The sequence below is a fragment of the Mercenaria mercenaria genome, chromosome 14, assembly GCF_021730395.1.
Source record: "Mercenaria mercenaria strain notata chromosome 14, MADL_Memer_1, whole genome shotgun sequence".
NCBI classification, from domain to species: Eukaryota; Metazoa; Mollusca; class Bivalvia; order Venerida; family Veneridae; genus Mercenaria; species Mercenaria mercenaria.
This window is the reverse complement of record NC_069374.1, coordinates 71230619-71258462: the sequence shown is the minus strand read 5'-3', so window position 1 is coordinate 71258462 and position 27844 is coordinate 71230619. Positions and strand designations below refer to the sequence as shown.

At 35.7% G+C, this 27844-nt stretch overlaps 2 non-coding genes across 2 annotated transcripts; one reads left to right on the top strand and one right to left on the bottom strand.

The window, feature by feature from the left end:
* Positions 1-13741: 13741 nt before the first annotated feature.
* Positions 13742-13815, top strand: Trnai-aau (transfer RNA isoleucine (anticodon AAU)). The gene has a single exon. It is a non-coding gene; the product is annotated as a tRNA-Ile (tRNA).
* A 1301-nt stretch (positions 13816-15116) lies between these two features.
* On the bottom strand, positions 15117-15198 carry Trnal-aag (transfer RNA leucine (anticodon AAG)). Its single transcript has one exon. It is a non-coding gene; the product is annotated as a tRNA-Leu (tRNA).
* Positions 15199-27844: the final 12646 nt, after the last annotated feature.

Genomic DNA, 27844 nt, shown 5'->3' with positions numbered 1-27844 from the left:
ATATCGCTTTATTGCATACACTTGATTTACGGGAAGAAGCAGAAAACATTCGCACTGACAGCGATGATAATTGTTTATAGCAGGTCATATACAAAAAACTAAAGCTTTCAAAAAAGTATGAATATTTTTATACATTTACAATATATTTTTGTGAAGACATTATATTCAAAACAAAAGTTTGATACTGTACTAAAAAGGTATTTGCTAAAATTAATATGTATAACTTGTAATTATGGTCAAATGTAAATGGGAAATCACAATATCAGCCATTAGTAAACAACCTTTGCGACGACTGAATGTTCTCAACGGGATCATATGAGCCGCGCCATGAGAAAACCAACATAGTGGCTTTGCGACCAGCATGGATCAAGACCAGCCTGCGCATCCGCGCAGTCTGGTAAGGATCCATGCTGTTCGCTTTTAAAGCCTATTGCATTTAGAGAAACCGTTAACGAACAGCATGGATCCTGACCAGAGTGCGCGGATGCGCAGACTGGTCTGGATCCATGCTGGTCGCAAAGCCACTATGTTGGTTTTCACATGGCGCGGCTCAATTATCTTTTTTCGTATCTGCAAACGATTTTTCAGTTCGTTCTGAAATTGCCGACAATAAATCGTTTTTCCATTTGCCGTGACAAGTAGATGAAAATCATATTTGCACAAATTATTGTCTTGTAATTGGTTTCAATTGTGTTGATTTAGTGCCTAACCTATAGATTAATCATGCTTTCAGTACTTACTGAACTGATTTCCTGCTGCTAAATTTTCTTTATCCTTGTACTAAATGACAGAAAATTGTCATGACAGCAAAGATGTTTTATAATGGCTGACATTAAAAGTAAGAAGACATATAAGTCAAACTTAAAAGTTCCTTTTTTTCTGGCAATTTTCCAGTTATAGTTATCAAAATATTTATATTTGTTTTAATATAGCAGTTATGACTAATACCGCATGTTGTGTGCTTGGACGGGTTGATGTTGACTCAATTATGTACAGTTTTGAAAGTCCGCTAAGAGTTTCGCCTGGCCCTTAGTTGTATTGTTGCTCTGCAATTTTCAAAGTCATAGAGTACATACGTTAAGAGTCCATTGCGTTTTACATCAATGGATTTCTTTTCCTTCACGTGGGTTAGTGGGCACTTTTATTAGTCCCCTACTGGTTGAAAACCAGTTTCGGGGACTATAGGAATGCACTTTTCCGTCATTCCGTCCGTCCGTCCGTCCGTCCGCAATTTCGTGTCCGGTCGATAACTCTGTCATCCATGAAGGGATTTTAATATTACTTGGCACAAATGTTTCCCATGATGAGACGACGTGTCATGTGCAAAATCCGAACCCCTAGCTCAAAGGTCAAGGTCACAATTGGAGGTCAAAGGTCAACAGGGCTTTTTTCCTGTCTGGTCCACAACTCTCCCATCCTTGAAGGGATTTTAGTTTTACTTGGCACAAATGTTCCCCATGAGGACACGACGTGTCATGCGCAAAACCTTGACCCCTAGCTTAAAGGTCAAGATCACAATTGGAGGTCAAAAGTCAACAAGGCTTTTTTCCTGTCCGGTCCATAACTCTTCCATCTATGAAGGGATTTTAATATTACTTGGCACAAATGTACCTCATAATAAGACGATGTGTCATGCACAACTTTCAGACCCCTAGCTCAAAGGTCAAGGTCACACTTAGCAGTCAAATGTTAACATAGCATGAACAGGGTCTGTTTCGTGTCCGGTCCATAACTCTGACATTCATTAAGGGATTTTAATATCACTTAGCACAAGTGTTCCCCATGATGAGACAATGTGTCATGCGCAAATCCCGGACCCCTAGCTCAAAGGTCAAGGTCACAATTAGGGTCAAAGTTCAACAGAGTTTTTTTCCTGTTCCGTCCATAACTCTGCCATCCATGAAGGGATTTTAATATTACTTGGCACAATGTTTCCCATGATGAGACAACATTCGTGCACAAAGCCCAGACCCTTAGCTCAAAGGTCAAGGTCACAATTGGAGGTCAAATGTCAGTAGGGTTTTTTCCCAGTCCGATCCAGAACTCTGTCATCCATCAAGGGATTACAATATTACTTGGCATAAATGTTTTTCATGATGAGACGACGTGTCATGTGCAACACCAAGTACCCTAGCTTAAAGGTCAAGGTCACACTTTGAGATCAAAGGTCAAGGGGATTTTTTTCCTGTCCGGTCTGTAACTTTGTCATGCAAAGCAGGATTCAGATATCAGTTGGCACAAATATTCCCCTGGATGAGACAACATGTCATGCGCAAGAACCAGGTCCCTAGGTCTAAGGTCAAGGTCATATTTAGAGGTCAAAGGTCAAATTCAAGAATGACTTTGTACGGAACATTTCTTCTTCATGCATGGAGGGATTTAATGTAACTTGGACCAAATGTTCGCTACCATAAGGCACCCTTGTTTTTAGAATTACGTCCCTTTGTTGTTACTATAAATAGATTTTATAGATTTTATTGTAACTTTTTTATTACTGGCGGTAGAGAAAAGTCGAGACCACTTTTCTGTGGTACAGTATGCATGTTACATCCAATTTTTAGGTGTATTTTGACCTATCTCTACCTGGTAAAGAGTTTCTTATGGACTTATATTATACAGATTTTTTTTTTAAAGATTAATTTCCCTTTGTTGTTACTATGAATAACTGACATGATAACATTTTTATAATCAGCCAAAAAAATTCAATATGAAAACAACTGTGGGTTTTATATGTGCACATTTTAATCTAAGTGTGTTGTTATAACATATTGTATATGTAGTACAATATTGTTTATACATCATTGACAGATATCAGTTCATTATGTTATACTGCAGTAGAGAAAATTAGGTGCCTTCCAGTAGGGGACTTTGTATTGCATGGCAATACTTCATTCACTTGTTTACACTGTCATGTGACCTACAGATTGTTCTAAACATGATGCTGCGTTTGCGGGTAATTCTGTTTTAATTTGAGTTTGTATAAAAATCTTAAACATAGATCATCAAACATAAATCCTTGTTTACTTGTTTAAGGCTAGAATATAGTGGACATACTGATGTATTTGACAAATAGAGTTATTTGCAAACACAACCAGTTCCTAATAAGGTCGAAGTTATGTGTACACTAATTCAGATACGCTAAAAGTTAAAGCGGATAACATGGTTATAGCCAGTCTAACATATAATCCTCCAATATAAGAATGTAAAATGCATCCTAAGTATGTAACTGAAAGACATAAATAAAAATAACGTATGAAGAAACTAATACCTTATTGGCATGAACAGTATGTAGTACAATGATTACCCACATTATTTAAGGTAATGGACTCGTAATAGCATACCTCCTTTTGAAGAGTATTCAGTGCCATGCCACAAACCTACTTTTACTAATTTTCCGGAGGGCGTAGGTTCAAGCCGCACTAGGACCAAACTGTTTTTACTTTATAGCAAGTTAAACTGTCTTAAAGTTTCAAGACTTAATATTGATTTACTGTACAAAAACGGAAATGATTCATATAATAAGCCATTTCTTGCTGTTTAAAGTGAACTTTACCTCTAATACAGAAAGGTGCAGGGTTAGACATCTTTGAAAATACATGCGGTAAAAGATTTTTATTTCACCTTTACTCTTTAGTTTACATATTATGGAAGAAATGTAAGTAGGTGTTACTTCTGTCTCATGGTTATTTTGAATGTAGGGAGCAAAATTTAAAACTTAAAGGACTCGGCGCTGGAGCTAAATTTCTGTCCGATTAAATCCTTTTACTTGAGGCTCCCCAGAAAAAATATCCTCGACAGTTTCATTTTGTGTTTTGTAATTGTTTACCAATACTATGAGGTTCTTTTATCAAAATTATTGGTATAATGAATTCTCTGCAAACGTTTTCTTCACTGAAAGTTTACGTTTTCACTTTGAAGTTTGTCTCTGTTAGTAGTATAGGGGCCTCTTTGGCCTCACGACTGCGCATGCGCGGCGGCCATCTTGGATCTATGACGTCATGCGCAGCGGCCATTTTGGATTCTAATTTTAGAATGACATCATCTTCCTATTTTAAGAATGACCTCACTCTGCTATTTATATCTCCCAGAAGTATATAGAGCTGACTTATATACCTATCTAGGGCGTGTTCGCGCACATTGAGGGTCAGGTGCTCAGCCCTAGACGGGGAGATATCATGAAAACAAAATATTTCAAGAAAATCAAATAAATATTAATTATATTTGAACATATAGATTTATCTATAACCTAAATGAATAAATACATTGTATGATAAACAAATAACTTATTAATGATAATTTAAAGCAAAATATTTATTATATTTTTAATTAAAACCATTAAGCGTTATTTAAGATATTAAAAACATTAAGCTTTATTTAAGATAGCTACGTTAGAAATAGCGTTAACTGAAAATTAAAGACTACATTTTGCTTACGATGTTTCCTCCTTGGCGTCTACTGACAAAATGACTCCAATCATAGGCGTATTATCCCTAAATGCGCATGCTCGGACCTATTTTTCATAATGACTTCATCAGCTATATTTAGATAAGGTCATGAGTGCATCAAACGTGATCATAGTCAGAATGTCTAGCGTGTGTTGATTTAAGGCCGGATGGACAGACAATAAAAAGTAAACATGTCAAAGTTAATCCCTTTAAAGTCGCCACAATGTCTGGCGTGTATTTATTTAAGAGCGGATGCGTGAACAATAGCCTATTCAACTGTCAAATTTAATCCCTTTAAAGTCGCCACAATGTCTGGCTTATGTTGACTTATGGACGGATGCATTAACAAAGGCCTGTTGATCTGTCCAAGTTAATCCGTGTATTGAGTACGGGAAGGGAGGCGACATCAGGCCTGGGTCACATATGGACCGAAGTGCCTCTTTCATACCATCAATGATATGATGTTAAAGAATATTTTTCTTAAACAATTGCCAACATTTTTTATGACCATCCAGAGTTTTATAACCAGTAAAGGACTTTTTAAGAAAGTTGTTAAAATCATCAAAATAAGACGTTTTAGGGTCCATTTTTACATTTTGGATATCTGACAGTTTTGAAAAGCCCAAAGAGTGCACTTTACCATAAACTAGGTGCCAACCGGAAATGAAGTCATTAAAATTTCAAAGTCATCGTACAGACTCGGGACTGGTACCGTTAGAAAGATCTTTTCGAGTAGGTTCAGAAAATATGTACAATTACGTGTCTATCTCTAACCGTTTTCCAGATATTGAGGTTTAAACCAGAATCATTCATCCGGAAACACCTGGCTTCATGCCTTTATTATTAAAGATAACCTAGGCATGTTGGGTATCTAACCGAAGGTCTCGACTAGTACTATAAGTTGGTACACTCAAACCGGAAGTGAAATCAATCACGCGTAAAATTCACATTTCCTGCATGTCCCTAGACTCGAACCTACACAAGCACAAGCACAAGCACACGCGTACACACGAGAACACACACACACATACACGCACACGCACATACACACACAGACACACACGCACACACACATACACGCACACGCGCAATCACACACACAAAAAGCAAAACCACACGCGCATACATGCATGCACGCACACACGTACGCGCCATTAAACAATATATGTAACATCATCAAATATTCAAATTATCAAAATCTTTCGTGCCTATTACCCTAGTACACAGATTGTGTCTGCAACTTCATTAACAGGTATCACAATAATATCTTCCTTTGTAACTTTACATTTGTCATCTTTAGTTATTACAACAACATCATAGTCTCCGAAATTGAACATGCCAGTTCCACTACGGTGTAGATACTCCAACACATTACACAATATTTCATATATATAATTTGGAACATTTTTCCAGAATTTTGAATTAACAGAGTATACACTTCAATATAATCGTACAAGTCTATGCATGAAATTCAACCTTCAGCGGATATTAAGTATTAATATTTTTTGACTTGAGATCGGCTTAAGATAATGTATGAAAGAGAACGGGCCAATGTTGACACTAATACTTGAAAACTGTAAAAGCGGATTAAATTTCGGTCAATTTTATGACGTTAAGAGAAACTTATAAAAACGAGTATTTTGTGTTATAAAACTTTTATAGTCCTTTAGGATACTGTCTTAAGTACAGATAGGTTCTAGAAAGCCTATTTCGACCATTCTAGGAAATCGTCAAGAGTTTCAATGAACAGAAATACAGTTAACATTGAACAATCAGTTTTCCCCATTTCGTGACACATTTTCTATTCATCAATTCTGAGATGTTAATTTCATGTGATAGAATTCATAAAAATCTTTCATTTACATCCCCCATTCTCGATTCGATTTTCAACCGTTATCGCGTTATGACGTAACAGCGTTTTTTTAAACCTTTCTTAAACTTTGCATAAACTCTTGAAACAGATAGCATTGGAAAGATCTCGTCGCATAGGTTCAGAAAATGTATAGATATTACCTCTATCTAGATCCGTTCTCAAGATATTGGCGTTTAAAGATTGAAGTGACGTCACCTTTTGAGCGGTAAATTCAAATTTCGCAACCAAAATTTTCAAAATGTAATTTCTCTCTATTTGTGGACCGATTTTAATGATCTTGGTGTCAAACCAAAACGCTTGACGAGAACTAAGTGTTGGTAGCATAAAACCCGGAAATGAAATCACTCATGCGTAAAATATCGATTTTCTCCTTTATTACTCAACCGACTATACCCGTGTTAGGTATCCTACGAAAGGTTTTGACTAGTACTATTCCATTGTTTGCACTAAAAGAATATGGGGTCACTCACGCGTAAAATGCGTCGAAGTAAGCTTACCTGATCCATACACTTTGAGATCAAAAATGACAATGAACGAATTCACAGGATAAAGAAAAATAAATAGAGCCAAAGCAACGTTCTGATTAGTCAGTATAACTTATAGCAATGCTCTGATTGGCTGATGATATGACGCATTCTGATTGATCACTTAGGGATCACACGTCATATATAAGCCGTAAAGTAAATTTAACCATGATTGAAGGTGTTACGAGTTACTGTATATACCAACAACTCCTCCTCCACATCTCCTCCTCCTCCTCCTCCTCCTCCTCCACCTCCTCCTCCTCCTCCTCCTCCTCCTCCACCTCCTCCTCCTCCTCCTCCTCCTCCACCTCCTCCTCCTCCTCCTCCTCCGCCACTCCTCCTCCTCCTCCACCTCCTCCTCCTCCTCCACTCCTCCTCCATCTCCTCCTCCTCCTCCTCCATCTCTTCCTCCTCCACTCCTCCACCTCCTCCACCTCCTCCTCCTTCTCCACCACCTCCTCTTCCCCTCCTCCTCCTCCTCCTCCTCTTCCTCCTCCTCCTCCTCCTCCTCTTCCTTCTCCTTTGCCCAAAGAAAGCGTAAGAATGGCAAACAGAATAAAGCAGTGTCTTTTTGATAAAAGATACTTACATCGGTTTCACAAATGCATCAGTGTCCTGTTTGCCATCAGTCTTTCTCCCGGATTGACAACATGCGGAGACATCAACGTTATGTCCACGGAAATGACGAAGCAACTGACAGTTTTTCACCGCCATTACAAACATGGGACATCTCAAGAGAAACGGCGTTTCAACATCCATTTTCTATGGTCGTTTCAGGACCAAGTGGTAGTGGAAAAACTGAATGGACGAGAAAACTGATATCATCAAATCTTGTAAGACCTCAGCCTCAGCGTATCATATGGTGTTTTGGACAATGGCAACCGTTGTATGATGAACTTCAGCGTGAAATCCCCGGTGTCGAATTTGTACACGGTATTCCAGACTACTTGAATGATTTCCCAATATATAAATGTTAGTCAAAGGAACCTGTTGGTCTTTGACGACCTGATGACTGAAGCTAAATGCGACCAAAGAATTGCTGATCTCTTTACGAAGGGCAGTCACCACAGGAACATATCTGTCGTTTATCTCACCCAAAATTTGTTTCCTCAAGGTAAAGCCTGCAGAGATATCGCTTTGAATACGCAGTATCTGGTGCTATTTAATAATCCTATTGATAGACAGCAAGTGGCTACATTGGCAAGAAGAATATATCCTTCGTCTAGTAACATCTTTATGAAACGGTTTGAACGAGCGACATCAAGACCTCACGGTTATTTGGTAATAGACTTAAAATCCAGCACCCAATAACAACACCGTTTACGTGAAAACATTTTCGAGGCAAACACTCCAGAAAAGAGAAAACGAACAGATGATGAATATAAACAAGAAGACTATTTCAATGGTGAAGGATACTTATCTGATAAAAATGATGACAAGGTTGAAGATGAGGGGGAGGATTCTGATGACCATGATGATGATGATAGTGATGATGAAACAGAAAATAGATATAATGATACTTTTGTAAAGAAACGATCTTTGATCAAGGGACCTCCAGGTAAACGTAGAAAAGTTGATATTATAGAACAGCGACCACGCCGTGAGATATGGGATAAGCGTTTTCAGGATCCTCTCAGACAATCTATTAAAGAACAATTAAAGCTAAATTTAACAACTATACAGAACAAGGGCTCCTTTTAAAGAAGCGTACCGTCGCACTTCTAATGATGAATTGCCTCAATTAAGAAAGAGACTGAGACAAATTATGCCGATTTCTAATTGACTTTTTGAGCTACAAAACGACCCTACTCAGCAGCAGATTCTTACAGTCGGCTAAGAAACTAAGAAGTCAGCACGGCATGACTGTAAAAGAATCTGTTCGGCAACCCATTGCCCTTAGAAAAGACCTATTTGATGAGTTGTGGCCCGATCATAAAAGCAAAGAAGAATATTCAATAGATGATAATAAAGAAAGTTTATGACGATGAAGGATCGGATGATGATGAATGAACGTTGTAAGAAGGATTGGCGTGCATTTAACTTTTCATCATGCAAAATGGTACCATAGAGGTATACGATTATAAACAAGAAAAATGGGTACCGGATAAACCGGACCGGAAAAATGGATACAACACTTCAAGACTTGAGGGACGGGTATGTGTATCCTGATCATATGGGCCGTTACATCGTGGGTAGCGGTGCTCATCTTAGAAAAATGGCTGAACTAAAAGAGAAACAAGAAAGAGAAGCACAAGAACAAAAAGGGGAAGATCTCCCCGTAGTAAAACTTGTGACACCCGTAGCCCAAGCGGTTGATATTGCTAGGTCGGAAATAAGACGGTCACGAAAGCATAGTGATCTAAAGCGACATAGGAATACATTGGACACACCTATGAGTCGTGATTTAGACAGCCCACGACGTAAGAAATATCGCCAAAATATGACCCAAGATACTATGGATTGGAACACCTATACATTTTAAAATGAGTAACTATGAACTCGAGGAAATGTTAAAAGAATACCCTGTGACAATATGTGCTGCGGATCAACTTCAGATACGTAGAGGACAATACGTCATCTCAAATACAGACACGAGCCAGGGATCAGGAAAACATTGGGTGGCCTTTTATTTTCCAAAAAGGGGACACGACGAATATTTCGATTCACTAGGTAATAGACCAGCGCACTACAAAGTTCATTTTGAGCAAGTGTTAAAGAAGCGTTACTGGATGAACTTCAGTCAAATACAGGATACAGATTCAAACTATGCGGGCTGTATTGCGTATATTACATTATGAACCGATGTTCTGGACGAAAAATGAAGGACATTGTAAAACCGTTTGATGTGTATTGCAAGAAGTTGAATGATGACTTTATTTTGTCTTATTTTAGATGATATATGTAACCTGTATTAGTGATACAAGCTTTGGCAATAAAAGATTAAAAGAACAATTTGTCTTTGTTATTTATAACCCATACGTTTGAATTTGATTTGAAAGAAAAGAAGAAGCGTCAGTAGGTGTTGTGGTGTACACAAATAAAACAACATATTCCTTTATTGTGTTTTATTTCTCCAACATCGCTTCACAAATTGATATCATGCCTCGCAATAAGCGTTTCTAGCAGTTCTAAATGACCCTGTGAATTCGTTCATTGTCATTTTTGATCTCAAAGTGTATGGATCAGGTAAGCTAACTTTGACGCATTTTACGCGTGAGTGACCCCATATTCTTTTAGTGCAAACAATAGAATAGTACTAGTCAAAACCTTTCGTAGGATACCTAACATGGGTATAGTCGGTTGAGTAATAAAGGAGAAAATCGATATTTTACGCATGAGTGATTTCATTTCCGGTTGTATGCTACTAACACTTAGTTCTCGTCAAGCGTTTTGGTTTGACACCAAGATCATTAAAATCGGTCCACAAATAGAGGAGAAATTACATTTTGAAAATTTTGGTTGCGAAATTTGAATTTACCGCTCAAAAGGTGACGTCACTTCAATCTTTAAACGCCAATATCTTGAGAACGGATCTAGATAGAGGTAAATATCTATACATTTTCTGAACCTATGCGACGAGATCTTTCCAATGCTATCTGTTTCAAGAGTTTATTGCAAAGTTTAAGAAAGGTTTAAAAATCGCTGTTACGTCATAACGCGATAACGGTTGAAAATCGAATCGAGAATGGGGGATGTAAATGAAAGATTTTTATGAAATTTTATCACATGAAATTAACATCTCAGGAATTGATGAATAGAAAATGTGTCACGAAATGGGGAAAACTGATTGTTCAATGTTAACTGTATTTCTGTTCATTGAAACTCTTGACGTTTCCTAGAATGGTCGAAATAAGCTTTTTAGAACCTATCTGTACTTAAGACAGTATCCTAAAGGACTATAAAGTTTTATAACACAAAATACTCGTTTTTATAAGTTTCTCCTAAACGTCATAAAATTGACCGAAATTTAATCCCCTTTTTACAGTTTTCAAAATATTAGTGTCAACATTGGCCAGTTCTCTTTCATACATTATCTTAAGCCGATCTCAAGTCAAAAAATATTAATACTTAATATCCGCTGAAGGTTGAATTTCATGCATAGACTTGTACGATTATATTGAAGTGTATACTCTGTTAATTCAAAATTCTGGAAAAATGTTCCAAATTATATATATGAAATATTGTGTAATGTGTTGGAGTATCTACACCGTAGTGGAACTGGCATGTTCAATTTCGGAGACTATGATGTTGTTGTAATAACTAAAGATGACAAATGTAAAGTTACAAAGGAAGATATTATTGTGATACCTGTTAATGAAGTTGCAGACACAATCTGTGTACTAGGGTAATAGGCACGAAAGATTTTGATAATTTTGAATATTTTGATGATGTTACATATATTGTTTAATGGCGCGTACGTGTGTGCGTGCATGCATGTATGCGCGTGTGGGTGTGCTTGTGTGTGTGTGATTGCGCGTGTGCGTGTATGTGTGTGTGCGTGTGTGTCTGTGTGTGTATGTGCGTGTGCGTGTATGTGTGTGTGTGTTCTCGTGTGTACGCGTGTGCTTGTGCTTGTGTAGGTTCGAGTCTAGGGACATGCAGGAAATGTGAATTTTACGCGTGATTGATTTCACTTCCGGTTTGAGTGTACCAACTTATAGTACTAGTCGAGACCTTCGGTTAGATACCCAACATGCCTAGGTTATCTTTAATAATAAAGGCATGAAGCCAGGTGTTTCCTGATGAATGATTCTGGTTTAAACCTCAATATCTGGAAAACGGATAGAGATAGACACGTAATTGTACATATTTTCTGAACCTACTCGAAAAGATCTTTCTAACTGTACCAGTCCCGAGTCTGTACGATGACTTTGAAATTTAAATGACTTCATTTCCGGTTGGCACCTAGTTTATGGTAAAGTGCACTCTTTGGGCTTTTCAAAACTGTCAGATACCCAAAATGTAAAAATGGACCCTAAAACGTCTTATTTTGATGATTTTAACAACTTTCTTAAAAAGTCCTTTACTGGTTATAAAACTCTGGATGGTCATAAAAAATGTTGGCAATTGTTTAAGAAAAATATTCTTTAACATCATATCATTGATGGTATGAAAGAGGCACTTCGGTCCATATGTGACCCAGGCCTGATGTCGCCTCCCTTCCCGTACTCAATACACGGATTAACTTGGACAGATCAACAGGCCTTTGTTAATGCATCCGTCCATAAGTCAACATAAGCCAGACATTGTGGCGACTTTAAAGGGATTAAATTTGACAGTTGAATAGGCTATTGTTCACGCATCCGCTCTTAAATAAATACACGCCAGACATTGTGGCGACTTTAAAGGGATTAACTTTGACATGTTTACTCTTTATTGTCTGTCCATCAGGCCTTAAATCAACACACGCTAGACATTCTGACTATGATCACGTTTGATGCACTCATGACCTTATCTAAATATAGCTTATGAAGTCATTATGAAAAATAGGTCCGAGCATGCGCATTTAGGGATAATACGCTTATGATTGGAGTCATTTTGTCAGTAGACGCCAAGGAGGAAACATCGTAAGCAAAATGTAGTCTTTAATTTTCAGTTAACGCTATTTCTAACGTAGCTATCTTAAATAAAGCTTAATGTTTTTAATACCTTAAATAACGATTAATGGTTTTAATTAAAAATATAATAAATATTTTGCTTTAAATTATCATTAATAAGTTATTTGTTTACCATACAATGTATTTATTCATTTAGGTTATAGATAAATCTATATGTTCAAATATAATTAATATTTATTTGATTTTCTTGAAATATTTTGTTTTCATGATATCTCCCCGTCTAGGCTGAGCACCTGACCCTCAATGTGCGCGAACACGCCCTAGATAGGTATATAAGTCAGCTCTATATACTTCTGGGAGATATAAATAGCAGAGTGAGGTCATTCTTAAAATAGGAAGATGATGTCATTCTAAAATTAGAATCCAAAATGGCCGCTGCGCATGACGTCATAGATCCAAGATGGCCGCGCATGCGCAGTCGTGAGGCCAAAGAGGCCCCTATACTACTTCTGTTTGAGCTTGAGGAAATTACATAAATAATACAAAATAAATAAAAAAACGACAAGGTAAAAGTTGTTTTAAATTGCAACACAGTACAAAACAACTTTAAGACTTATCAAGTTGATACAATTTTTTAAACATACCAGCTTAAACAATAACTCCACTTTGGATGTAGCATTGTTTAATGTGAGAAAGCCATCACGCTCTAGCTTAAGGAAGGCATTTATTCTATCCTGTTGCCTACGTGTCTGAAAAACGTCCGGATCGGCACCCGGGGATCTTTCTCCACCACGGAAGCTGGAAAATCGCCATGATATGACCTACCTTTAACTAAAATCCCAGCATAATTAACACTGTTGTAAACACTGATGTATAATTTATGCTTTATAAAGTACAATACAACTGCAATTTAAAAACACCAACACCTGCAATGAACCCGAAAGCTCACCATCTCAAATACCAACGTTTCCGGTTCTGGGCGGAAGAAAATTTTCTCCGCATTTAGAGCCCTTGTCTAATGTCTACAAGTGATTTAAGCAAAGTTTCATGTGGAGAAGTTGTCAGTTACTTCAGGATAACAAGGCAGTTCTGCTAAGTAAAATATAAGCCGTGTTGAGCCGTTTTTACTGAGTATTTTGAAAAATAAATGGAACAGCGGTGGGATTCGAACCCACGCCTCCGAAGAGACTGGTGCCTAAAAACAGCGCTTTAGACCGCTCGGCCACGCTACCTCCTTCCAGTATATTGAACAATACGAAGTTGGTAATGGTTTATACAACTATACATATATGTATTTATTATCTTATACATTAAAACTCTTAATCTCATGATGGTGAACGTGGCCGGTTAGCTCAGTCGGTTAGAGCGTCGTGCTAATAACGCGAATGTCGTGGGTTCGACCCCCACACTGGCCAGCTGTATTTTTTTCAGAATAATTATTTAAAATAAACGATCTGTGTTAATTGTCCTTTAAGTAAACGTTGCGGATGTAGAAAAGAAATATGGTCAACTTCACAGATGCCAAAAAATTGGAGCAATTCTGTAAAAGCTATGGAGCCCGATATTCGTGCTCAATTGCATGAAGAGGCAAGCAATTCTGGACTGATGTACAAACATATTATAAAGGACGATGACTCTGCAGCAACGAAATAAACAAGGGAGAAAGTTAATTCTGACATTGTCAAATTTTCAGATCCAGCACATACAAAACGGATCGTAGGAAATAAACTTGAAAAGATTAGTCGAGCCTGTCCATCATTAACCAAAAAAGTGAAATCATCATTCATTAAAAATTTCACATACGCTGTCAATCAAAACAAACAAAAAGGAGAAGCTGAATTAATACAGGCGCTAGAAAGCATAGTTCCACATATGTATGGAGAGCACCATCTATGCAGCCACTGGTGTAAAAATAAGGCTAATAATATAAATATTTACGTGCTTTCGTCAAATTTTTAAAACGCGTTTTTTTGCGTCACAATGTCTAATTCAATCGGTTGTACTAGAAAAACCTTCGGTGAACTTTTTTCTAATTTGCACCTATTAACAACATAATGAATTTTTACATACAAAAAATTGGCAAAAATTCCACGGGCCATTCTTTTGCAAAATGGAAGCGATTTTTTTCCTGAATTTTCTTAAACACCAAAAGTCTTTTTTTCGCACCTCCTTCGAAAATCGGATAGAAAATACCTTTTCATGTTAATGATCACAAGAATTGCTTTATTCTGTCGTTGATATATAATCTAATGCATGACGCCAACAATAGGGTTGTAGTATCGGTTTTTTTATACCATTTTGGGTGCTACCATTAACGGACTCAAAAGCGCGAAAAGGGGCCATGTTTGCGACGTCATGGTAACGTCATACCATGTTTACCCGCTCTAAAAGATGATGATACAAATTTGAAATATCTTCAAGTTTTTTTTTGGGTATTACGACTATTAGCAAATCTTAAATTTTGACAAAGTACCATTCCCCCTTAAATCGTATGATCAGCAGTCTTCACACAGTAACAGGTATAACGGCTGTTTCTTGTCTTCGACGACATTTTAACAGAAAAAAATGTGTTTACAATATTCATTCAGGATCTGTTTATAAGGGATTATTTTCAGTTGCTCTCAATAAGCACACATTTAACACTTTAGCTCTCTGATCGTCCACCAATAACATAATAACACACACCATCCCCGAAAGAATAACAAAATCGTATGCATGGCAGCGGTGGAATTCGAACCCACGCCTCCGGAGAGACTGGTGCCTTAAACCAGCGCCTTAGACCGCTCGGCCACGCTACCAGTTACATGGTATAATAGGCATAAATTTCGATAAACCCTTAAAATGATTCGGTATACATCTACAGTCTGTATTAACAAATAAGACCGAGAGAATAATCAACAAATTCAATACAGAAACATTTATCCCATACATAAAATTTTACAGCGTTACAACTACAACACTGTTATAATTAATGTCCGTATTTCTAAACATATAGTGTTATACATCGTTCTTAGCCTTACAATGAAATATCCCCGATGTTTCAGTTAGATGAAACAGCAGAAGAAAGGTTCCAAAACGTGTACTGATTAACATCTTTTAACTGTTAAAATACCTAGAAACCATTGTGTTGTAACAGGGTCTAAGGTCCACGCTATTAAACTACAGCAGCAACAACAACTCTTCTCTACTAATCCCCAATAATAACGTGATTCCCGCTGAAATGCGAGGACGTGTCTGTTTCATAATAACTGATGAAATAACAATTAACAAAGCTTGCACATTATTGTCCGTAAGTATTGACCTGGCACTCATTAATCTTCGCCAATATTTTCGGGCGTTTTCGTTATTTCACGTGATATTCGTTCCTAAAATTCTAGATTTATCAAAAAAAAATCAATTTAGAGAACCAACGCACATGGTGTAGTGGTAAGCTCCCCGACTTGAAAACACGTTCCCAAATGGGTTCAAATTTCCCTTTTCTAACCATTTTTTTAAAATATAATTCCTTGTGTTTGTATTTGTTCTTGATTATATATTTTTTATGACACATTGCATTTTGTATCGCTAACAACAGTTCTTTGAATTGTCCGTGCTTGTCCGGTCCTGAAGTTTTTAAACGACATTTTGTAGAACGGTTTTATGTATGTAGAAGAATGGTAATCGATAGTAGAGTATTTCGTTGATAAAACATGACAAGTGTGACAAGTTTCCGTCTTTTACAGATAAAATCATAAAAAAATAATTTGGTCAGTCAGAGGACTCGAACACTCAACCCTGAGATTAGTGGCAAAACGCTTTGTCCGCACAGCTATATCTGCACATGATACATGATGGTATATAATTCGCTTTTCAATAGCAATATCATTGTTTGGGTTAATTAATTTACGGAAACATACGGAATATTCATGAGTGCCAGGTCAATACTTACGGACAATACTTGACACATAAATATTAGTATTTCTTCATTTTAAATATACATAGCTCAGTCGGGTAAAATGCAGATAACAATTGGATATAAGCAAATCGTTTTGTGGGTTCGAATCCTCATGAGTTTTTTTTTTCAGATTTTCTTCTTTTTTTTCTCTTTTTTTCTGCTTCTTTCTTTGATGGTTTGCATTTGTATAAATGTCTTCATAGCGAGCTCGAGAATCGAGCTTTACGGTAACGCAAGTATACTTCCACACTTAGTGATGGATTTGAAAAGTTTCGTCGGAAGTTCTTGAAAAGCACACCCTAACGGATAGGTGCTCACAGGAAGTACTTCTTTCCATGAGTGAATACAGAACTTCATTCAATTGCTTAAAAATATTCATCACTCAACAATAATGAAATAATGAAAGAATGCTTTCCAGTTGTTTGAAAAAAAAAATCATTTAAAAGATCAAGCATCGGCCAGAAAATGGAAAAAATGTCATTAATAAGCAGAAAGAAACGACTTCACCGTGACACTGGCTTCCCATAACTTTTACAACATATGATATTCACTGTTACAGGTATGGTGACATTAAATGTAGACTTTTTCAAGTGAATGGGTTCTCCTGAATTCTTGTGAGTAGGGAATAGTTTCTTTGTGACAAATAAATGATGCATAATAATTTCGCTAAATCCGATTTCTTTGAGCTCGCTTTGAGGCTTTGCCTTATTTCATATTATAACACAATAGTATGTTCATTATATGCCTGGTGTAAGTGCATGCATTTAATCAATATTATCTTTGACATAGTGCAAAACTATTCTGATCTGCCATATGGGTTTTTTAGATACTTCTCTGTGGGGTTTGGGCACAGAGCTAATGAAGGAACCCAAATTTTTATGCAGAAATGAAAAAAAAGATTGAATGTCGGCTGATTTTCGGACCCACATGGCAAAAGAAGTTATATAAACGGTACGGGATAAACCCGCAACCAAAAATAGTTACTATAAAGATATAATCTAATGTTCTTTTTGAAATTTTGAAAGCATTTTTGAATGACATCATTTTGTTCGTGTTTTTTTTTTTGTTAATGACGTGAGCCTGAACCGTGTAGTCCCCGATGTCGTTACGTCACTGCTGTTTATATGTTGTTGCAGTAAATGTAAACTTTTTGAGTTGAATGCATACAATCGTTTTGTAGAATAATACACATGTATCATATTCTTTTCAATTTTCTTGTAGACAATTTTTTCTTTTTATGATTTGGTAATTTAGTGATGTACAAATTTCAAAATGTCAAATGTTCACCTAAACGTTAATCCAGAAATTTAAAGTTAAGTATTTTACAATGTTTTTGATGTTGAACCATATCATGTTATACATTAAAACCACATAGTTTACTGTGTAATAAGAAAAGACACGTTACGACATTCAATACCACAAATATTTTAAGAGAGTGACAGACGTGCAAACCACTGAGCTAATCTGTCCACCCATAATGTTCATTGGGTGGTCTTCTTTAAAAATTGTTCAAAGAATTGAATTCCATACAGAACTCTGGTTGCCGTGGCAACCAAAAGGGAAAAAAAAAATCTTCTTGTCAAAAACCACAGGTCATAGGGCTTTTATATTTGGCATGTAGCATCATCTAGTGATCCTCTACAAAGATAGTTCAAATTATCCCCCTAGGGTTAAATATAGCCCGCCCCGGAGGTCACATGGTTTACAAATACTTATTTAGGGAAAAACTTTGAAAATCTTCTTGTCGAAAACCACAGGGCTTAGGGCTTTGATATTTGGTTTGTAATATCATCCGGTAGTCCTCTACCAAGATTATTTCTATTATGCCCCTGGGATGAAAAGAGGCCCCAGCCTGGGGTCCCAAATTTTACATAGACTTATGTAAGAAAAAACTTTAAAAATCCGCTTGTCTTAAACCACAAGACCTAGGCCTTTAATATTTGGTATGTAGCATTGCCTGGTGGTCTGCTACCAATATTGTTCAAATTATGCCCCTTGGATGAAGAAAGGTCCCACACCGGGAGTCACTTTTAATGTAAATTATATAGGAAATAATACTTCAAATATTTTCTGATCTTATTTCCTAGACTGTTAATTATAATTATCTGATGACCCCAAGTAATTAGAGGTCACTTGACTTTGACCTTAACCATCTGACCTACTTTTTGTTTTTAAGATATAGTCTTGAAATTTGGATGACATATACAGTTTTGCACACCGATCTTAAAACTGACTCTCAGTGACCTTGAATGTGACCAACTGACCTATTTTCTTTATATTTTAGCATCAGTTTGACATTTGAAACATGTAGCTGATATTACTCAGGTGAGCCATCCAGGGTCATCATGACCCTCCTGTTTCATAAATAAGTATTCTAATTAAGGGCAGTTTTAGTGTACTTCGATAATTTTCTTTCAGGCAAAATACTGATCTAGAACTGTTTAAACAGATGCATGATTGAAATAATGAATTTATTGATTAGAGAAAGAGTATAGCAGGGTAAAATATTACCGATTTAAACTGAATTGACTGTTGTTTCTATTTAAATCCAAAAACAGCCAAACTCTCAGACTATTTCTAATTAAACAGAATGTGTAATGCGTGCCGTAAGCTTACTAAGGAAGATCTGTATGTTCCTGATTACTGGTCTAGACGATTCTTGTAAGAAGTTTAAACAACTAGCAATACGTAACGTTAATTATTTGCACATAGCGTGTAATTGATCTACCAGATTTTATATATAGGTATTACATAGTCTCAAGAGTACAGTTTTCTTGTATACATCTTTTTAATAACAAATGTTGTTTCATTTGAGACACATATAGCAATGCGTTTAACAAAGGGTAAAAAAGCGATAAGAGTGATGAATACATGTGTAATGAACAGTGACACCAGCGACACCGACGAAAATTTAATTAACCAGTTGAAAATTTCAGTTATAGTTAATTAATAGTAAGTTTGAAACAAAACTTTCAGCAGTCCAATCAGACTTGCTCTTAAATAAACCGTTTTTGATAATTCCGAACATCAAGTAACGCACACTATTTTTGTTACTAAGAAATATTGCGTGAGTCAAGACTCCAAGAGAATTGTAAAGTTACGTATAATAATCTTACTAAAAGCAAGCATTAAACAGAATATTACCTTATCTTATTTTTCAGAATTTTAGACGGAATAATTTACCGATCTACGTTTCGTAACATGAACATTTTTTTTTGCATATACTGAGAAAACAATCCTAATAAATCACTTCATATATTTTATAAGGTATGTCCGATACAATAGAAACATTATTGTACATTCCAGTATATCATATATAAAAGTGTAGCACGTTCCCGTAAAACTTAAATTATACTTATTGATAAAGTTATACACAGAAATGAGTTAAATATAAAATAAGCCATTAAAAGATTTTTGGCATCTATGCTTCCAGCTGATAATAAACTGATCATTAAGGACTTCCGGTTACATTCTGCAGTAGACCTTAACCAGACTTTACTTCCGAAACAGGAAAGGTAGGGTCTTTTTATGTTAGTTTACAACGATACATGTTCTAATGAATTACTTTTCCACAGGAACAAGTCCACATATTTAACAATTTCCTTACTAATCAATCAAGTGCCTTCAGCAGAAAATTATTTTTAGAAAAGAAATATTCATTTTAACACGCCATGTCTGTTGTGAAAAGACCCAAATTGTAAACTTCTGTAGGCATTGTTACACTTAAAATGCTCTTATATAAGTATGTACTATTATCAACCAGCTATGCCAAGCATTATTTTACAGTGCTAATTTTTATAAACAAAAGAGTCTATAATATTATATTAAGACAGCTTGTTAAAAACAATAAAAATAATAACACAATATATAGACGTAAATGATTCAAAATTTAAACCTTACTCATTCAAAATTTTGTTCTTGTACATTTTGATCAAGCACGTCAATCAGTACCTTCAACAGTTAAATAATCTGTTTGTGGTAAGACACCATTGCTTGCTGTTGATTTTCAACATTCGTTTTTGCAAACTTGACAGTCAATGTATGTAACATGAAATAAAGTACAAACGCAATCTTAGGACATCATACACCGTCAATCACCGTGTATTTGATAATCAGCATAATATAACTCAATATCCTTTTAGAAGAGGAAATGGATCATTAAAGATCGCGATAAACGGAAACCATATTAATATGTTCCTTTGTACGATTGTTAATGCCTCACCATTATTGAATACATTCAAAACCATTTCATCAGATGACGTCACATGTCGTTCTGCAATGGAAAAAGTTAGGGCGAAGTAAATATTAGAATAAAACACGAAAATGATATTAGAGTTTTCATAGACATGTTCATAAATAGGTATTCACATTCAAAAATTGATCTATTATTTCTGTTAATCTATGAACATGGTTATAATTAAACCAACGAATTAAAAACCGGCCTATCTGTGTCGTTACAAAAGTTTAAATGTCAAGTGTATATTTTATATAAACAAGAGAGAACCTAAAATCTTCAACGACAAACACATTAAATCACTTCTGAAACTAATTTCTGATTTCTAATTCCTTAAAAGAAAACAACAAACAAACAACAACAAAAAAAAGTATTTGAGTGGAAAATGAAAAACGGTTTTTGACAAAACGTCATTTTTTTTTCAGAAGAGAGACAATAAGGATATATTCTTTTATATATGCTTTAACCCTACTGCACTGCTTCTTACATTTTCGTCAGAATATTTATTAAACATAGTGTACTTTTAACATTCCATGAATAAAATGAAGTATAAGTCAGTAGTTATGGTGAAAATAGTACACTTTTGCATGTAACAAAATGCTACATGTATGCGTAGGTGTAGAAAAACATGACAGGTAGGAATAGTAAAGGTGTAATTATATGGAATTACTCGGAAAGTTTGTATATCACGCTTCTTGTTACGTCAGTCGAATGTAATCGCTGTTGCATAGTTTCCTAATATTGTGTACGATATTGTCTGTATATAATATAACAATATCTACTAATGATACATACAATGATTATTCTTTAGCTTACATATTGCCAGCATATATTATGTTTCATGTTATGTTGTTCTTAATTTAAGAAATTTTTACTTCCATCAAATATAAATTACATACTTAGAGTTTCAACCTCACGTATTGAATGCATATTCTATTATATTTCATTACGAAGTGAAAGCTTCAACTTATTTTCTAATGTATATGATATTTATCATGATGATATTTGTGTTGTGTAAGCTTGTCACTATTATTATGTTAATATATTTGTATGTAACAAGAAGCAGTACATGTTTACGTTACAATATAATAAAATAAATTGAACTGAATTGAATTTTGAAAGGGTTTGCAAGACATATTTTTCACCTTAACAGACCTCACAATTGCTATCTTCAGACAGATAAGCAATTAGTGCTCATTATTTACTTTGTGGCTCACCAACCGGCGGCATCGATACGGTCTCCAATCGGAATCAAACCTTTAACCTTTCGTATTGGAGGTGGTAATCTTTAAGTGACGTGTGGTGGTCGTAAAAAGTTTCCAGTGTTGTTATATTTTCTGTTTCTTTGGGATCATGAAATCCATTCTATCGATGTAATAGAATTCCACTTTAGCCGGTGTTGGGGGCGTGAGGGGGTTGCATTTTCCATTACATCTCATGAATAGACTCAATCAAACCGAGTCTACTATTGTTCTGCTTGGTTCTTGCATCCCATACATAGATTTGTCATTGAATACAGTTGTCATTACATGTTATTGTTTATAAGGTAGAAATAATACTTTCTTAATCATATTAAGTTAGTTTCTGGAATCAAATCATACAATTTTATCTCTATTTGGACACATAATAAGAGAAGGTCTGGAATTGTTTACGGTATATCTATTATATTTTATCATTATATATTCTTAATAGATATATTTTTTATGCATCAAGTTAACAACGGTATGTTATTTATGAAAATTTAACGAAGCCATTTTTTTAAAAAGACTATAATAGTATGTAAACTTAGACACATATTAAAGCCGTATGAAGCGTATGGACACGCGAGGCGAGATAACTTGAGGCAAAATTAACGTGGCTCAAAGTGATGACTTAAATTTTCACGCTTTGCATACCATATTAAACATTATGGCATCTGAGTTATTAAAATAAAAACAATCAAACAAAACTTATTAAGTTATTTAAATATTTGAAACGATTAAAGTTTGTTTTGTAACATGTTTTGGAGTCGATTAATCATGTGACTTTTGGATATGGTGGGAATTATGGTGATTAAGCATGAGTGTAACGTCAACGATTCAAAAAATATAACAGATTGGAGTATGAGTTATTTGAAATACATTTTACATGAATATACAAAACTGAATGAGTTAATATTCCGCTTAACCGTCTAAAGGTTAAACGCTTTATCCGGCAAAAATGACATCATTTATGGTCACGTGACCTGCTAAGTATAGCTCCTATATAAGCGGGTGATTCTCGCACCTTCGTTCTTTTCCACATTGATTCTCAGAGAGAGAGGTACAAAGCAGTTTCTTACTTTAATTCAAACATTTACAAAGAATTTCTTTAAATATTTCTTTAAACAATTTCTAATAACTTCAAGATATCCTCACAAATTTAGACGACAAACTTAGTTTATTAATAATGTATAAATTTTGCAGGTTTAAATAGAAATACTTTGAATTGTCTAAAAATATGTTACGTCCACGTGACCAGCACCTGAAAGAATTTATGAATACACTGTATACTTTACATCTATTTGATTTAGCATAAAGAAAATCATAACAAATTTGCTGATTTTAATCTTTAATTTTTAATTCAAATAAATTTGTAATGACGTTTTTCATTTTATTACGTCAGCAACACGTGGATATCATAGTGCAAGTAAGTACATTTCAATGTTATTTTGACAAGATGAAATGCTATATAAACTAGCCGCAAATAATGTGAATCATTTCGAACCTTTAGTGATGCTACATGTTTTGAAATAAGTTTATTGTATGTTGATCTTTGTGATATCTGCATATCGCATAAACATGGCTTTCTAGGATGTCATATCTGTCTTAAACAGCCAGTCACGAATATTTAGAGGCCACTAATTAATAGCAGATGATTGATCCCGTCCGTTACTTCTGTATTCGGACAGTGCGCAATTCGGATGACCATTGCATATAAGTCAATATAGTATCTTTATAGCTTCTATACAACTAGATATATTTTCATTTGTAATTTAATCAAAGAAGGCACTGTGTGTACAAGTAGAGCTGTGGACTCCTAACCCGGAGTTGCGGATTTCGTATGCCGCTACTGTTTTTAAGGGTAATTTCAAATGTCCATATTACAGTAAAGTCTGTCCTATTATTGTTACATGGTGACATTTCGAAACAAGTTTATAGCTGTGTCTTTATTCGGAGGTGGTTTTTAGCACAGGTTGATTATAAATCGCTATATTTCTTTGTTTTAGCGCGATTAATGGTTTTTATTTTATTGTAAAATTAAAATAAACATAATTGATTCATTTAATATACTAAACAATTATTTCCATTTCTGTTTTATGAGGAACGATGCCTGCAAAAAGAAAGAATACATCTTTGTCACACCAAGTCGCTCAAAAACGGAAAGGAAACAATCAGGTGGAGGAGATGTTCAGCCCGTCAACCTGGAAGATGCAGGGACGAGGGGTGTAACTGGGGATTTGTTCAGCCCGTCAACCAGGAAGGTGCAGGGACGAGTGGATTATCAGGTGTCCAAGCGGCAATCCCGCTACCTTCACAGAATCATCAAGGTGACTTATTTGTAATTCAGATGGCCTATTATCAGCTCATGTGCCAATAACAATTAAACAAAAAATTTGGGATAATCAATATATTGATTTACAAGTTTTAATTAAAAAAGACCCAGGCAATTCCGGAAGTAAGCAAAAAGTACAAGTATTAAACGGGGAGGTGTTTTTGACGACTGTCGAAAATAAGTCTGTTACAAATTTAGAGAAAATAGAGAATTGGTCAGACGCATTTATTGTTTTCATGTCAATTTATATTAAAAAATATCCACATCAGGTTCAAAATCTTTTCCAATACTTAGTAAACATCAGGTATGCAGCATCAAAGCACATAGGTTGGTCAACTTATGATTCAAAATTTAGGTTGAAAATGTCAATTGATATAAATTTAAGATGGGAGACTATTGATCCAGTTCTATGGATGTTACACGTGCAGCCTATACAGAATGTACAAGCACAGTTCAGTCAGAGGAAGTGCTTTAATTTCAATAATAATGGTTTTTGTTCAGACAAGCCATGCTTGTACACTCATAAATGTCTCAAATGTTTTGGTGACCATCCTGCGCTATACTGTCAGCAAACTCAGTACATCAGATATCGTCACAATTTTGGGAATGTCCGTTCTCCCAGGCAAGTAGTCCCATTTAGATTTGCACAAGCCCGAAATTCACCAATGAATGGTCTTCATTTCAGGCCCGACTCACGACATTCGTTCCCACGTCATCAAGGCCCAAGATTTATGGGACCTAGCCAGAACCCCAATTAAAACAACTGTATTAGAAGAAAAATTGACAAGTTATCCACTTACTAAAGATGCAGCATTTTTATTGGAGGGTTTTTGTTTAGGTTTTAAACTTAATTACGCTGGTCCAAGAATTCCCGTTCGTTCAGAGAATTTGTCGTCTGCTGTACAACACAAATCTATATTATCATGTAAATTGTTCGAAGAAAAAGAAGCTGGTAGAATCATAGGCCCGTTTCTTATTCTTCCCCTATCTAACTTGCGCGTCAATCCTGTAGGATTGGTTCCCAAAAAATCAGGCGGCTGGAGATTGATTACAAATCTTTCCCATCCGGAAGGTCTAAGCGTCAATGAATTTATACACAATGATTTTTGTAAAGTACAATATTCACAGTTCGATAATGCTGTAAATATGGTACACAGGCTAGGTGTCGGCGCCTTTATGGGTAAGGCAGATATAAAGTCTGCTTTCAACCTATGCCCCATCTGGCCAGGTGATTTTGAACTTTTAGGTATTAAATCAGATGATGGTTACTGGATCCAGAAGACATTGCCTCAAGGCGCTTGCTGTTCCTGTTTTATATTTGAAAAGTTTGCAAATTTCGTTCAGTGGTCTGTACAACAACAGTCGGGATCCAAAAATATAGATCATTTGTTAGATGATTTCTTTTTTGCAGACTCGTCCGACTCAAAATGCGTGCATTTAATGTCAAGTTTTCAATATCTATGTGATGATATTGGCGTGCCGCTTTGCGAAGAAAAATGGGTCGGTCCTGTACAGTCTTTGACTTATTTGGGTCTCGAAATAGATTCTAAAAATCAGGTTATTAGGGTACCGCAAGATAAGATAAAAAAGGCAATTGATCAACTACAGCCATTAATAAGAAATAAAAATAAAATAACATTGAAACAGCTACAATCAGTTGTCGGACTACTGAATTTTATTTGCAAGGCCATACCTACAGGTCGTGCATTTTTACGTCGTTTTTATGACGCCATGTCATATGCAAAAAAACCGTACCATTTTGTAAGAATAACGCAAAATATGAGAGATGATGCTTTGACTTGGCTAATTTTTCTTCAAAAATTCAATGGCACCCGCATATTTAGCGATTTAGACTGGCAAGATGACGATACACTTGAACTATTTACTGATGCTTCGGGCAATAGAAACCTCGGCTGTGGTTGCTATTTCAAAGGTTCATGGGCCGTTTTCAAATGGCCTTGTCATTGGAAAGTCACACATTTAAGGATATAACTTATCTCGAATTAGTTCCAATTTTGATATCTTTCTTCATTTGGGGCGAAGTTATGCAAAACAAAAAAATTCTTTTGAGATCGGACAACCTTGCCCTTGTTGAGATTATTAATAGGAAATCTTCAAAAAACAAGAATGTTATGCATTTAGTACGAAAACTGATGCTGATGCTCTTGCAAAACAACATTCAAGTTAAATGTAAACATATTGCCGGTAAACGCAATACAATTGCTGATTCTATTAGTCGATTTCAGTGGGAAAAGCTAAAGGCCGCACTTCCGCAAGATGCGGCTCAAGAGCCATGTCCGATTCCATCTATATGCCTGGAGATCTTCAATCCGAAATAGAAGATCTTCTATCAGCATCTCTGTCTGAAAACACCAAAAAGAACTACAATCACTACTTAAATTTCTTCTCTGCATTTGCTGCTGAATTTGGGTCAGAAATTTCATTTCCGCCATCAGCCGAAATCTTATCAGAATATATCGCTTACCTATCTCTGCATCAATACTCTTATTCAACAGTTAGCGGTCACATAGCGGCAATAAGCTATGTTAACAAAATTAATGGATATACTGATAACACAAAGAACTTCATGATCAAGGCCATGCTTGAAGGTCTACATAGAAAAAGGAAGAGGTGGGATTGTAGACAACCCATCACTCATTCAGTCCTAGAAAAGCTTATTAGTGCCCTAAAATTCGTGTGTCGATCTCAGTATGAAGCAATGCTATTTTCCGCCTGCTTTTCATTGGCATTTATAGCACTCCTTCGCTTAAGTGAATTTGCTCTACCAAATAAAAACTCTAAAAAAATAGTCCTCAGACGCCAAGATATCGTCATGGGCAATGAGATGATAAGGCTATATCTAAGGGCATCGAAAACTGATCAAAGATGTTCGGGTACAGTTTTAGACATTGCGATTGATTCTAAAACCAGTACATACTACGAATATATATCTGCATTTTTATCACATAGAAATAACAGCTCTGAACCCCTTTTCTGTCATTTCGATGGGGCTCCTTTGACAACATTTCAATTTAATGCTGTGCTAAGAAAAGCTCTTAGGACACATTGGTCTAGAAAAAACTAACTTCAAAGCACATTCATTTAGGATAGGGAGTGCATCGTCAATGTTTATGTCCGGTGTGCCAATTTCGGAAATAAAATATCGTGGAAGATGGCATTCAAACGCGTATAAATCGTATATCCGATAAACAGAGTTTGAGTTAGTTGATTTGTAATTTGAATAAAGATTATACTGGACATCAGTTATAAGATATGCCTTATTTTAGTTTAACTGCTTGTGAATGTCCAAGCTTTTGAAAGTTATATTTGAACTGCTGAGTTAAGAATTAAGGAGGCGAAAGACAGTTTATGATATATGCAAAACAAAGTTTGTTTTTTGTTGTAATTCTTTTTCAAAACTAAATTTTTTAAGTTGTCGTATGCTGTAATGTGAAGGCCGGCAACAACTTTTGGCTCTCAAGCTCTCTCTACAAAATTAAATTTCTAGACCTATAGAGCATTCAGTGAGACAGGAATTTTCCTTTATAGTTTCAATATTGTCTTTCAAATTATAATGTATGATTTAGTTGCCATATGCTGTAATGTGAATGCCGGCAACAAATATTTGGCTTTCAGTTTCTTATGTCCATTAGATTAAAGGCACTATTTTAATACTGTTGACAGATTAAAATACCCCGAAACA